At 52.6% G+C, this 13,007-nt stretch overlaps 1 protein-coding gene across 1 annotated transcript in view; it reads right to left on the minus strand.

Annotated features, from left to right (window-relative positions):
* CDH23 (cadherin related 23) overlaps positions 1 to 6,004 on the minus strand; it is a 419,472-nt gene extending 413,468 nt beyond the window's left edge. The window contains exon 1 of the mRNA XM_025397731.1: positions 5,639 to 6,004. The gene's annotated coding sequence lies outside the window, so the exon portion shown is untranslated. The remainder of the gene's footprint in view (positions 1 to 5,638) is intronic.
* Between the last annotated feature and the right edge of the window lie 7,003 nt (positions 6,005 to 13,007).

The raw sequence follows: 13,007 nt of genomic DNA on the forward strand, positions 1-13,007 counted from the left end.
GAAAAGAAAAGAAAAGAAAAGAAAAGAAAAGAAAAGAAAAAGAGAGAGAGGGGTACCTGCAACTCAGCTCCAACCAACAACTGTTCAACTGTTGGTTGGCAACATGGACACAATGTTGCTAGTTCTAATCAGAGATGCCAGAAGTCTAGATGTTTACACTGGACTGCTGGATTTTTAAATGCTATCAGTAAGTAATTACAAATGAAAAACCACAACATCTCCCACCCAACGCGTGCTCGCACACACACACACATATACACACATACACACATTCAGGAAGAATTCAATTTATGAAGAACAGGTTTCACCTCTTTACTAGAATACATTGTGCCTAACATATAAGTAAGTCAAAGGGATACAATAAAAGCTACTACATTTTGCATGTATACTGTGTGCCAGGTACTACACAAAAGGCATTGTGTAAAGTTGTCCTCTTATTAATGCTCATAGCAAGCTTATAGGGCAATTGAAAATTATTCCCATTTTACAGATGAGAAAACTAAGTCAAATCCAAGGCTTTAGAGCTCTAGTGGAAGAACTGGTGCTCAATATCAAGTCTGTCAGCCTGCAAACTGCCTTATGAAAATCACAAAGTGAATGCATTATGATCATAATAATAACCAACACTTGCCTGGGGTTTTAGAATATGTAAAAAATATGAATGCTAAAACTGAACCTGCTGTGTCACTCTCAGCAACACAGCCTGCAGCCCCTGAGGCTGAGGAGGGCTGTCTGATATTCCCATTCCCCTCACCAATACATTGAGCTATGCCAACATTCATTATCGAGGTGACACAGGGCCCCAAGACCTCAAACCCTGAGGCCCCAAATATATGGAGCTGTGGGCAGCAGCAGCGGCCCACCCCACTCTCCATGAGGGATTCTGATCAACTTTCACGCTGAAAGACTAGAAAACTGTCTCCATGTGGCTACATCTTAAATATGCCAGTTTTCTGGCTGACACCTTTCTCGTGAATAAGGTTGGTAAGATTATGCATTTTCTGCCCTATGGGATTCAATAAAGCCATTTTCATGTTGAATCCAAATAAATATGACCTATAAATGTTCTAATGTTTTCTGAATTGGCTCTTTTGCAAAAATGATCATTCACCACTGTTGCAGACATTCAGATCGAGCATTAGAAACATCCAGCATGCCAGCAGCACCCCTGTACCCCAGTCATTATGCCCCCGGGAGTAACCATTATTCTGACTTCTATCACGTGGATGGGTTTTGCCACTTCTCTGTGGGGCCTATGCTTTTCAGTTCTCCCCAGTCCCCACCACTCCCTATTGTGTTACATTTGGCACTGCTTTACTCTTTTGTCTGCATCCTTGCCTCCCTAGGCATGCAAATGTCCAAGGGCAGATGCCTAGAGTCCAGAGTACAGCAAGATGGACATTCACCACCCATCTTGAAAGTAACCACCATGAAGAGTTAAAACTGGATACAGGCACAGCAAACGGTTGGTGTGTTAATGATCACTTAACAATAGGGCTGGAGAAGGTAAGAGAACCATCACCCAGCAATAACCCATTCGGTCAATGAACAGTTACTGAGCACCAACTACTCCACTAGTGTGAAGGAAAGAGATGCAGCCTGTGCCCTGGAGGAGCTCAGCGGCTACTGAGAGGCCAGAGCCATGCAGAATAGTAAGAAGCACCAAGGAAGGACCGCGAGCGAGGGAGGCACAGGCTGGAGGGGCAGCCCACCCGCACCAGCCATCCCACCCAAGGACTCAGGAGGGCTTTCTGGAGTTGACGACTCCTGAGCAGCATCAGTGTCACCCACATTATGCACAGGAGGCTGGAATATGGAAGAACCCAATCTGATCCGCAGTTCTCTACTGAAGGCAAAGTACTCCCACCCTGAAATAACCTATCTGGTAGGGTTCGACTTGTAAACAACCTTGCTCATCTATTCATGGACAAACAGGATTGCCCCAGTGTCAAGAGGAAGCCAAATCGAGGCTCAAAGTAAAATAAAATAAAATGTTTAAAAAACAACTAAAACTGAATTTGAAAACAATGAGTTCAATGGGAATTAAGTCAATTTTTACAATCATCTTTACATATTAAGACCTGGGGGTTCAAGAAAACAGTGAGACTTACTAACCTAGTTATTTTTAAATTTTTATTATTTTTATTTATCGATTGATTTTGAGATGGAGTCTCCCCCTGTCCCCCAGGCTGGAATGCAGTGGCACAGTCTCAGCTCACTGCAACCTCCATGTCCCAGGTTCAAGCAATTCTCCTGCCTCAACCTCTCACGTAGCTGGGATTACAGGTGCCCACCACCACGTCTGGGTAATTTTTGTATTTTTAGTAGAGCCGGGGTTTCACCATGTTGGCCTAGCTGGTCTCAAACTCCTGGCCTCAAGTGATCCACCTGCCTTGGCCTCCGAAAGTGCTGGGATTATAGGTGTGAGCCACCGCACCTGGCCTAACCTAACTATTTTTGAACTCACTGATTTTCAAATGGATGTCTGAATGTCTTCACATTAGCTCGCTCTTTGTAAGGCCCTTGACTGTGTCTCCCATAGTTCCTCCTCATCACCTTGTCCCCTGGCAGAGCTGCCCTCTCTCTGGGAGAGGCTAGCTTAGGGGAAGGATAGGCTCTTTGGGCAGGGTGGGATGCCTGAGCCATGCAATGACCTTTCACCTGTGACACCATCGGCTACACCAGGCCTCTGATCCAAATCTCTCCAGCAGTGTTTCAAATCTCCTACTCTCACGCCAGCCTTGATGGCTTCAGGGTCATCATCCAGAGGACCAGGGGTATAACCTGCCACCATGCCTCGGCATCATCCCTGTATCTTGAGGCTAGAGTCCTTGAACCACCCTAGGGCAGTAGAAGTTGGACGTCCAGTCCAGGATGGGGTCAAGGGAGAGCTTGGTCAGTATCCTCCCCTCTGTAGGCTGTTCCAAATTGGCACTCATGCTCCTCCACTCTGCATAAGTCCTATGGCCGCTGAGAGGTGTTATTAATGGGTCAATCCACCCATTTGGGAGGGCAGATGAGGTGGAAAGTAGTTGCTCAATTCCTTCTGCTTGAGGGACAGCATCTAGTCTCAGTCTCAGGCATCCTAGAGGCAGAGTATGTATATCTAGCTTCCGGAAACCCTGCCCCCTCCACTCACCTCCTACTGGAATGTGTGCAGGGGTTTTTGTTGGTTTTTTTTAAAACAGGGTCTCGTTATATTGCCCAGTCTGGAGTACAGTGGGTATTCACAGGCACGATCCTAGCACGCTACAGCCTTGAACTTCTGGGCTCAAGCAATCCTGTTGCCTCAGCCTCCCCAATAGCTGGGACTACAGGGGTTCACCACTGCACCCGGTTCCGTGTACAGTTTTGACTGCACACAAAGCTGAGATGCTATTCTAATCCGTTTAAAAGACCCTAAAACACAGACACTCTTGTGGCATTAGCATGGTACAACCCGAAGGGGCCAGTGGTGGGCTATTAATCCAAGCCTAGCAAAGCAGCCAGAGAAAGAAGTCAATCTCATTCTCATTTCTGTTCTTATTCACTGCCCTATACAACACTCTGCACCAAGTAACTATGTAATACCTCTTAGAGAAGGCACTGTGGACGACAGCTTGAAACTTTACTGAGCACATGAGTCACCCAAGGATCTTATCAAATGCAGATTCTCATTCAGAAGGTCTGGGATGGGGCCCAAGAGTCTGCATTTCTAACAAGTCCCTAGGTGATGCCGAGGCTGCATGTCCACAGGCCACACTCAGAGGAGCAAGGTTCCACCAGACCTTCACCTCCCAGAAGAATGTGCATTTTAAATGAGCACTTCAGGAAGGTGCCCTTTAAAATATTTGGCTCAAATAAATGAACCTCAAATGGTGAAACTGCAGGTAAGGTAGCTTGTTGGGTGGGGGAGCTATTCCAGAGGCAACCAGGACCATCTGCCATCACACCCCTCAAATCAAGCCCTTTGGTAAGCAGACGTGAGGAGCCCAGCTGTTTGGAGGTGAGGAAGGCCAAGTCAGAGAAGTATATGGGGGCCCAGCACAGAGGAGGCCAGGATGCTAGCTCTGGGCCTCCCACCCCTCACTGCTGTCCTCCAGCACTTGAGGCAGAGCTTCCTGGTTCACACTAGTCGCTTCTGTGTGCCACCTTCCCAGCTCACGGGGTATACCCACCCTCTACCATGAGACACTCTGCCTTCCCGTCCTCCCCAGCCCTGGCAGCCAGAGCCAAGCCTTGCTATTCCCCCAGCCAAGGGACCCCTTCCCAGCTCCTCCTTGGCAGAGTGACATCTAGTGCCCCCACCCCTGTAGGTGCTGACCGCAGTGCGCCTACCCCTGCACCAGGAACCAAGCACTAACTCCAAGCCAGCTCTCCCATCATGGGCTGATTCATCATCACCATGCAACTGGCCCCAACTAGGTTCTTCAAGCCCGCCCTACCCCACACCCCACAACCTAATTCTTCCCTGTGTGAGGGTCTGACTCCACCCAACACACACACACACACACACACACACACACACACACACACACACACACACACTCCTCCTGTGTCTCTCTAGCTTATTTCAAAATCCAAATTAGGGTGGGGGCACTTGCCAAGGGGCTGGAAGGCGAGGTCAATGCCAGCTCTGGTCTGAGAGGGCAAAGGATGCAGAAAAAGAAGGCTCTGGTTTCTGAATTACTAGGGAGGATGGGGGCGTATTTCTACAGAGGAAAGGCTAATTTCCTCCCAGTGGACCGCTGACAGCACTAGCGCTGGGGCTGGGGTCGCAGTGGGGCGGCGGCTGGCACCGGATCTCTGCTCACAGCACGGAGGCAGCCTCTCTAGGTGCCCGCTCCAGGAAAGCCAGGCAGAGTGCCCGCCGGCTGGCGCCGCCACTACCTCGGAACACGCGGGCTCTGCCCGAGTCCTGGGTTGACCTACGGTGGAGACGAGGGGCAGTGCTCCCGGGTGCGAGCTCCTCGGGGCAGCCAGCACCGCTCGTAGCGGGCCATCTCCAGGGCCAGGAAGGAGAAGCTCGAGCCGCATAAGGCTCCCGGCTCCGCGAGGGGCGCGTCTTCCCATAGCTGGACCGAATTTGGGAGGACGTGTAAGTCCCCTGGGGTCTCCCGCGGGCACAGGGACGTGATGATGGGAGGGGAGAACTACGTGCCTTTAGTTCCCTTCAGCGCCGCTGCCCAGCCCGCAGTAGGGGTGCGCCCCACCCCATCCCCACTGTCCATATGAGGACCCAGGGCTCAGAAGGGGAGTGGATTGGATCCCAACGCGCTCCACTCCCGAAAATCTCTCCACCCCAGACCTGGACCCTCTCGGTAGCGCCAAGAGCAAAGCCCCCGAATGTTCGCGGTCCCAGGACCGGGGATGGGGGATAGGGTGCCTGTCCTCCCAAGGCCAACGCGAATTGAATTCGAGTTCCCGGGAATCAAAGTTGCCGCGCGTCGGTCCGGGAGCTCGGAGCGGGGCGCGGGGCTGGGGCTAGGGGCCTGGGACCGAAGGATGCCACCAGCGCCCGCCGCGGGCGATGGCCGCGCTGAGAACAAGTGGTTCGGCAGCCGCTGTAGCCACCAACTTTCCTGCCGCGCGGCGGGCGAACGGCAAGGGGAAGGAGAGGGAAGCAAGAAGGGAAGGGGCGGTGCGTGGCTCCGGGTACCGTGTGCGTGTGTGCAGCGGCGCCGCGCCTCGCCTGGAGCTCTGCTCTCCGCCGGATCGGCCCCCGCGGGCCGCCTGCTCTTGCCCTGGCCACCGCCGCGTCTCGCAGCCGGCGCGAAGGCTCATCCGCGGCGTGCCGGCCGCTCTCGGGTCCCCGCGGGCCGCTCGCCGCTCGCAACTTCAGGCGCGCTGGGGGCTTGGGCTAGGCGCGCCCCAAACGTCCAGAGGCTCAGCCACCCAGTGCTCCATGCCCGGGCAGGGCTGCCCTGCCCAGCCCGGCTCAGCGTCCGGCCGCCGTCGGACGCGTCCTCTGGCCAAGCATAGAGCCTGCAGCCCACGTTCCTCTCTCCCGAGCCGCCGCCGCCGCTCAAGTCCGCGATCAACTTTCCCTTGCTTCCCCCGCCCCGCTCGGCCCCCGCCGTCCAGACCCCGCCTCCCGCCGCTCCCTCCCTCACCTCCCGTCTCGTCCGGCCCCCGCCCGCCCGCCTGCTCTCGGCGCTTCCCCACCCCTCCGGCCGCCAGGACCCCCGAGCTCCCGCCCCGGCCCCGCCCAGACCCCCCGGGAGCGGCGCCGAGCCCCGCCGGGCGCTCAGGGCATGAATATTTCAGTGCTGGCGAAGCTGCCCTCTGCCGATGTCATGGCACCGGCTGCTGTGGCAACTCCACGAATGCCCCAAAGGGGCAGGGAGGAAGCCCGCAGAAGCGGCCCCAGGTGCGAGACAGAGCCATGCCCCACAGAGCCGCCCGCCATCCCGCAGAGGGGCGCGCAGGCGGATGGGGACCCCTAGCCTAGCGTCTGCCTTGCGCCTCCGGCAGAGCTAGGTAACGCTCCCAGGAAGCCCGGGATGGTGAGCGGGCGCTCGGCCTAGGTGAGCCCGCGCCATCTGTTGGCTTTAAGCGCCCCCTCTCTGCTCCGAGTCGCTGAGCGGTCCCTCTAGTCCGTGGGGCCGCTTGGCCTATGCTTCTCTCCAACCTTTGCCCACCCGACTTGACTCGTGCGCTCCTACCTGTGCCTCCTCCCTCACTCAAGCTCAAGATGCCTCCAAGTGCTTAGAAAGGAAGGACCCTGGGTTGGAGGAGACCTGTGAGGCGGGTCCTCACCCTTTGGGAGCCCTGTCTGCAGTGCCCGAGTCATGGTCTCCCGGCTTCTTTTTGCACACCTATAGGAACAGTGACTTTATGGCTTTTTGAGACAGCTGGATCAAGGAAGGGTCCACATGCAGGTAATGGAAGAGGTTTATTCCCTACCTTTGATCTTTACTTCCCCGGGGCTAAACATTCTGATTTTTTAAAACTATTTCTCACATGACAGGATTTCTGGAGCTGTCACTGTTCCAGTCAGTACATTGACAGTACCTGCCTGGAGCCAGGCTCTGGGCGAGACTTTCTGGGCCTCAACTCATTCTATCTTCAGCAAAGTCTTTCTGGTAGGTCCTGCCATTATCCCCGTTTTACAGTGAGAAATAGGCTTTAGGAGGTTGGGGACTTGCCCCTGTGGTGGAGTCAGGTATTGAACCCAGAATCTATCTGGTTCCAAAGCTCCAGTTCCTTACCATTCGCCCATTCATTATTCATTCATTCATTGGTTCATTCATTCATTCATTCATTCATTCATTCACAGTCACTGCTACCTGCTAGCTAACTGAAACAGGTTCTAGGAATAGGATGGAGAACAAAGCAGGCTTGGTCCCTGTGCCCCATGAAGCTCCTCTAGTAGGGGAACCAGACATTCATCAATGAAATACATAAGCAGGTAAAATTACAGCCAGAATCAGTGCCAGGAAGAAGAGTGCTTTAATGGTGCCTGGCCTAGGGGATCAGGGAAGACCTCCTGGAGGAGGTGACTGAGCTGAAGGATGAGCAAGGGAGAGAGAGTGGAGTTTTAGGCAGGAGAAACAGCATGTGCAAAGACCCCAGGTGTCCACTACGGGCAACGGCTGGGCCAGGAACAATGGTTTGGTGGCCGCAGTTGCAATCAACTTGTGCAAAGGTGGGAAGGAGCTGGCATATGTCAGGAAGTTCAGAAAGGGTGGGGAGAGCTCTGTGCCTCCAGTGAACGAGGAAATGCTCCCGGGAAGCTTGGGAGGGTAAGTGAGCAGGCACTTGGCCTAGATGAGCCTGCACCATCTGTTGGCTTTAAGCACCCCCTCTCTGATCCCAGTCACTGAGTGGTCCCTCTAGTCCTTGGCAGTGACTGTAAAGCCACAATGGAGTGGAGGCCAAACTGTGCAGGTGTGTTGGCCTTAATCAGGGGTTGATCTTTATCTTAAGACTGACAGCTTGGGCTGGGCACAGTGGCTCAAGCCTGTAATCCCAGCACTTTGGGAGACCCAGACGGGTGGATCACGAGGTCAGGAGATCAAGACCATCCTGGCTAACACGGTGAAACCCCGTCTCTACTAAAAAATACAAAAAAAACCATCCGGGCAAGGTGGCGGGCACCTGTAGTCCCAGCTACTCAGGAAGCTGAGGCAGGAGAATGGCGTAAACCCGGGAGGCGGAGCTTGCAGTGAGCCGAGATCCAGCCACTGCACTCCAGCCTGGGCGATAGAGTGAGGCTCCGTCTCAAAAAAAAAAAAAAAAGAAAAAAAGACTGACAGCTTCAGAGGCCGGGCATGGTGGCTGACGCCTGTAATGGCAGCATTTTGGGAGGCTGAGGCAGTAGGATCACTTGAGTCTAGGGGTTTCAGACCAGCCTGAGCACCATAGCAAGCCCTTATCACTACAAAAAAATTAAATATTAGCCAGACATCATGGCGTGAACCTGTAGTCCCAGCTACTCAGGGAGCTGAGGTGGAAGGATCACTTGAGCCCAAAAGTTCAAGGCTTCAGTGAGCTATTATCGTGCCACTGTGCTCCAGCCTGGGCAACAGAGCAAGACCCTATCTTAAAAAATAAAAATAAAAAGACTGAAGGCTTCAAAGCAGGTAGCTGGAGTGGAAGTTGAGGGGTAGGAGTGTCATGATCGGATTTATAGTTAGGAAAAATGAGAATTGAGGCAGGGCATGGTGGCTCAACACATGTAATCCCAGCACTTTGGGAGGCGAGGCAGGCGGATAGCTTCAGGTCAGGAGTTTGAGACCAGGCTGCCCAACATAGCGAGACCCTATCTCTACTAAAAAATGCAAAAAAATTAGCAGGGTGTGGTTTGCGCCTGTAGTCCCAGCTACTCAGGAGGCTGAGACAGGAGAATCGCTTGAACCCGGGAGCTGGAGGTTGCAGTGAGCCAAGATTGTGCCACTGCACTCCAGTCTGGGTGACAGAGCAAGACTCTATCTCAAAAAAAAAAAAAAAAAAGAGAGAGAGAGAGAGAGAGAATTGATTGAATTGATTGGGAGGCAATAGTTGATGAGAAGAGACTTCTTCAATTAAAAGTATTTATTTGTCAAATACTATGTTTCAAGAAATTTTCTAGACCAGGGGTGAGCACACCGCTACCCAGAGGTCAAATCTGCCTCATCACATGTTTTTGTAAAGAAAGTTTTAGTGGCACACAGATGTGGCCTATCCAGTTGTGTCTCCTTTCACACTACAACTATAGACATAAGGAATTTCAACAGGGACCATATGGCCTGCAAAAACAAAAATATTTACAGCCTTGCCCTTTACAGAAAAAGTTAGCTAATCCCTGTGAATTTAGACACTTCCGATATGTCAATGAGCAACACATGCACACACATGTACACGCACACACATATGCACACACACGCGCACACACACATACACACGCATGCTTGCGCCAAACAAATCCTTGCCCTGGTGAAACTTACATGTCCTCAGGCTGCTGCAGTGCCTAGGTGATTGGTGCCAGAGGCCTGGAATGAGAGGGTGGGTAGAAGTGGAGAGAAGTGACTTTCAGGAGGTAAAAATCTGCAGGACCAGGAGAGGGAGTGGTTTTACATGAGATAGAGCAAAGGGTCGAGGAGACTTCTGGGTTTCTGGCTTGTGGTGGTAGATGGACAGCGTGCTGTTTCCTGTGATCGGGCCCTCTGAGGAGGCCGCTATGGAGACCTGAGCAAGAGCTCCCTTGGGACGTGTTGTGTGAGAGGCCTGTGCAGTCACAGAACAGAGATGCCAAGCAGGCTCTTGGACAAATGAACTGGAGCCGTGGTCCTATGTGTCTTAGATGGTCATGCTGTAAGACAGAGTGATGGAGCCAGGAGTCTGGAGCTGGGATCTGACTTCTAGACCATCCTGTAGCTGGATGGTGGCAGGTTGGACACTGGGCCTCTCTTGGCCTCGTGTTCCCCATTCGTAAAATGAAAGCATGAGAAGAGGTGTTCTTCAAGGTTCTCCACTCCTCAAACCTTCTGTTACACTCTGTGCCAAGCACTGTGCTGGGAACTGGGGTATCAGCTGGGGTGCAGCCAGCCCACAGAACACCATGAATGTGTAACAGGGAATGGAAGAGCTGAGAATTCTAACTGGATGGCGAAGCGACCCAGAGTGCAGCAACAGCAGAAAGTGTGCCACCTCTAGACTGGAGGGACAAGGGAGGAAGCAGAGTGGCCAGGATCAGGGCATGCAGTGGAAGGTGAGACCACAGTGGGCCTGTGTGGTGTGGGCTCTAGTCACAGAAACACAGCTACTGCCAGAGACGGTGGAGTATGAAGACGCGTTCCGTCTTCTTTCCCCAGCCCCTCTCATCTCCCACCTGAAGCCAGCGGACCTGGAAGTTTGCGGGGTCAGCCTGCCGTGATGCAGAGCAGCAGCACCACAGATGGGAGGAGAGAATGGCCCTGAGGGAAACAGGCCAGGACCGCACACCAGGGACACAGACGTGAGTGACATCCATCCTGTCTTCAAGGCACTCCCCGTAGGAGAGAGGGGCAGACGAATCAGTTACAACCTAGCAAGGTAAGCGTGGCAAAGTGGACAAGTGGCCCAAAGGAGAGTGGGGTGATTCATTGTCATGAAATCTTGAGTCCAGAAAGGCTGCCTGGACAAGGGGACGTCAGAGCTTGCTGCAGTGAGCTGAGACTGACCAGGAGGTCCACAGGCAGCAGAAGCAGAAGGGCGCTCCAGGTGGAGGAGCAGCATGTGCGTAGGGCCTGGAGGCGTGCACAGGGACCCTCCCCAGGGAGCCATGGGAGCTACTGGATCCCGGAGGTGAACAGCAGTCTTGCTGTTCTGCACATGAACCAGCCAAAGGTAGGATGATGGCATTTGCAGGAGCCTCAGAGCTGGGGAGAAGAACCCAGCCTCTATCCTCTGAACCAGCATCTCAGAAATTCTAATCTCCTCATTCCAGGAGATGAATCACCTAAGTTTTCACCTTTCTGCCTTTCTGGGATTTCCATTCCTGAAACCATGTCAGGGCTGTTTCAACAACAGCTCTCGAAGTTCTCCCTAGAGCCCTTTCCTCAGGAAACACTTGCCTGCTCTCCAAGCCCGTGGGGCATCGAGGAAGGTACACCTGTGTGACAAAGAAGCACGCTTGCCACCTTATGTAGTCTGGACAAGTCACTGAACCTCTCTGTGCCTTGTTTCCACTTCTGAAAATGAGAGAATGGTGCCTGCCCAGCCTCCCTCCTGGGGTGGATGTAAAAGCACTTGGACAGCCACGAAGAGCCACAGAGATGCCAACTTCCCACTCATCCAAACTCCACTCCTACTGGGGGACCCCCACTGTATGAAGTAAGGGGTAGGACCAGGCCCTGCTTTAATTGAAAAAACTATAAAGAAAGGCCTTCTGCCTGCAGGGCACAGTGCATGACCTAGGCAAGCCAGTCAGAAGCTCTACTCTCAACTTTGAACCTTGAGAAGGACCATAACGTTTATAAACAGTCAAGAATCCTTTTGAAGCTATGCAAAGCACATAGCCCTGACTCCAGGACTCCTGAGGCCTGACCTGGGTTGTATTTTCAGCTGCATTCTTGACCACCAGCCTCCTTTTGTTCCTATTTGTTGTCTGGGTCTGTCCTCCAGTCTTCTGGTTGAATCTGCCCCTGTTAACTAACTAGTGAGTTCAATTTTTGCATCAGTAGCCAGAGTTCATTTCTGTTGCTAGCGACCGTGAGAACCCTGCCTGGTGCAGACCATCTGATTATTCTTCCGGTGATTGTCATAGGGAGCATAGAACAGTGTAGAGTCAGCATTATTAGAATAATGCCACCTCCCCTTTCCCAAAATTAAAAAGAAAAGAGAAAGAAAGAAAAAAAGTGATATGCAGTTCCTTCCATATCCAGGGCATCTTGCCCAGGGATTTCCAGAAGCGGCCACATCTGTACAGTGGCTTCAAGATCATGTTTAGCCCACAGCACACTTGATTTTAAGATTCTCGAAGGCAGGGACTGTGTGTTTGTTCATTCACCTAACACACATTTCTGAAGGGCCCACAGTGTGCCAGTCTGTGGGCTGGGTGCCGAGGACACAAAGAGCAAATGACATCATTTTGGTCCTCAGAGAAGCTATAGTCCAGCTGGAGAGATAGAGACAGAAGCAGTTGGGAAGAAGTAGGATGATGCCATCCTTCAGGCTGGGACTAGGTTCAACATTGACAGAGGGGACCCCGAGCAGGGTGCAATCCACTCTAACCAAGGAGATTAGGGAAGACTCTGAACAGGAGAGACCACTTAAATAGAGCCTTGAAAGATCAGAGTACCTGGCAAGGTAAGACCGGCAAGGACATCTGAGGTAGCAGGGACTGTGTGTGCAAGGTCACAGGGGCAGCACACAGTTTAGAGACCTCAAGTAATATGGCAATAGGGCTGGACCAAGGAGTGTGCTATGCAGAGGCAGCAAGGGCTGGACCATGAAGGGTTTGAGGGCCCCACCGGGAGCCCAGGTTTCTTTCAGTAAGCAATGCTGGAGATGGAGGCGCTAGGCTTGGAGGTGCAGATACACAGTAGAAAGCGTGACCAGCTACAGGAGGAAGAGGGGACAGTGCATTGTCCCAGGGTGACCTGGGCTGACATCTTGGAGGAAGGGGCATCTCCCCTTCAATGTCTTTGCATCCTCACACACCAAATAACCAGCTGGCCTACTGGCACTCTCAGAGAATGAGGATACAAAGAAGGGAGGGAATCCAAATCTGTTGTTTTAAATATGCCAACCCCTGGAACCACCTGGAATTGGACTCCATTCCACCTTGGCCTTCCAGCCTCATGGGGGTGCTTTCTGCCGCTGCCTTGCCCCTGCGGAATGCAAGAGAGGCAGGGTGGTGCAACACGAAGCTCGCTCCACCAGGCTGTGGTTCACATGGGTCTTAGCCTACCGGTCCGAGCATCAGGTTCCTCAACTATAAATGGGTATGATAACCCCCAGGTGCTGAAACACCTCTCGAGGCTGCCTTTCAGATCAAAAGAGAAAAACACACATTAAAGTGCTTTACAAACTGTAAAAACAGAGCAGCCCTCACAGGCGAGTCT

The sequence above is a fragment of the Theropithecus gelada genome, chromosome 9 (genome assembly GCF_003255815.1).
Source record: "Theropithecus gelada isolate Dixy chromosome 9, Tgel_1.0, whole genome shotgun sequence".
In the NCBI taxonomy this organism is placed as follows: Eukaryota; Metazoa; Chordata; class Mammalia; order Primates; family Cercopithecidae; genus Theropithecus; species Theropithecus gelada.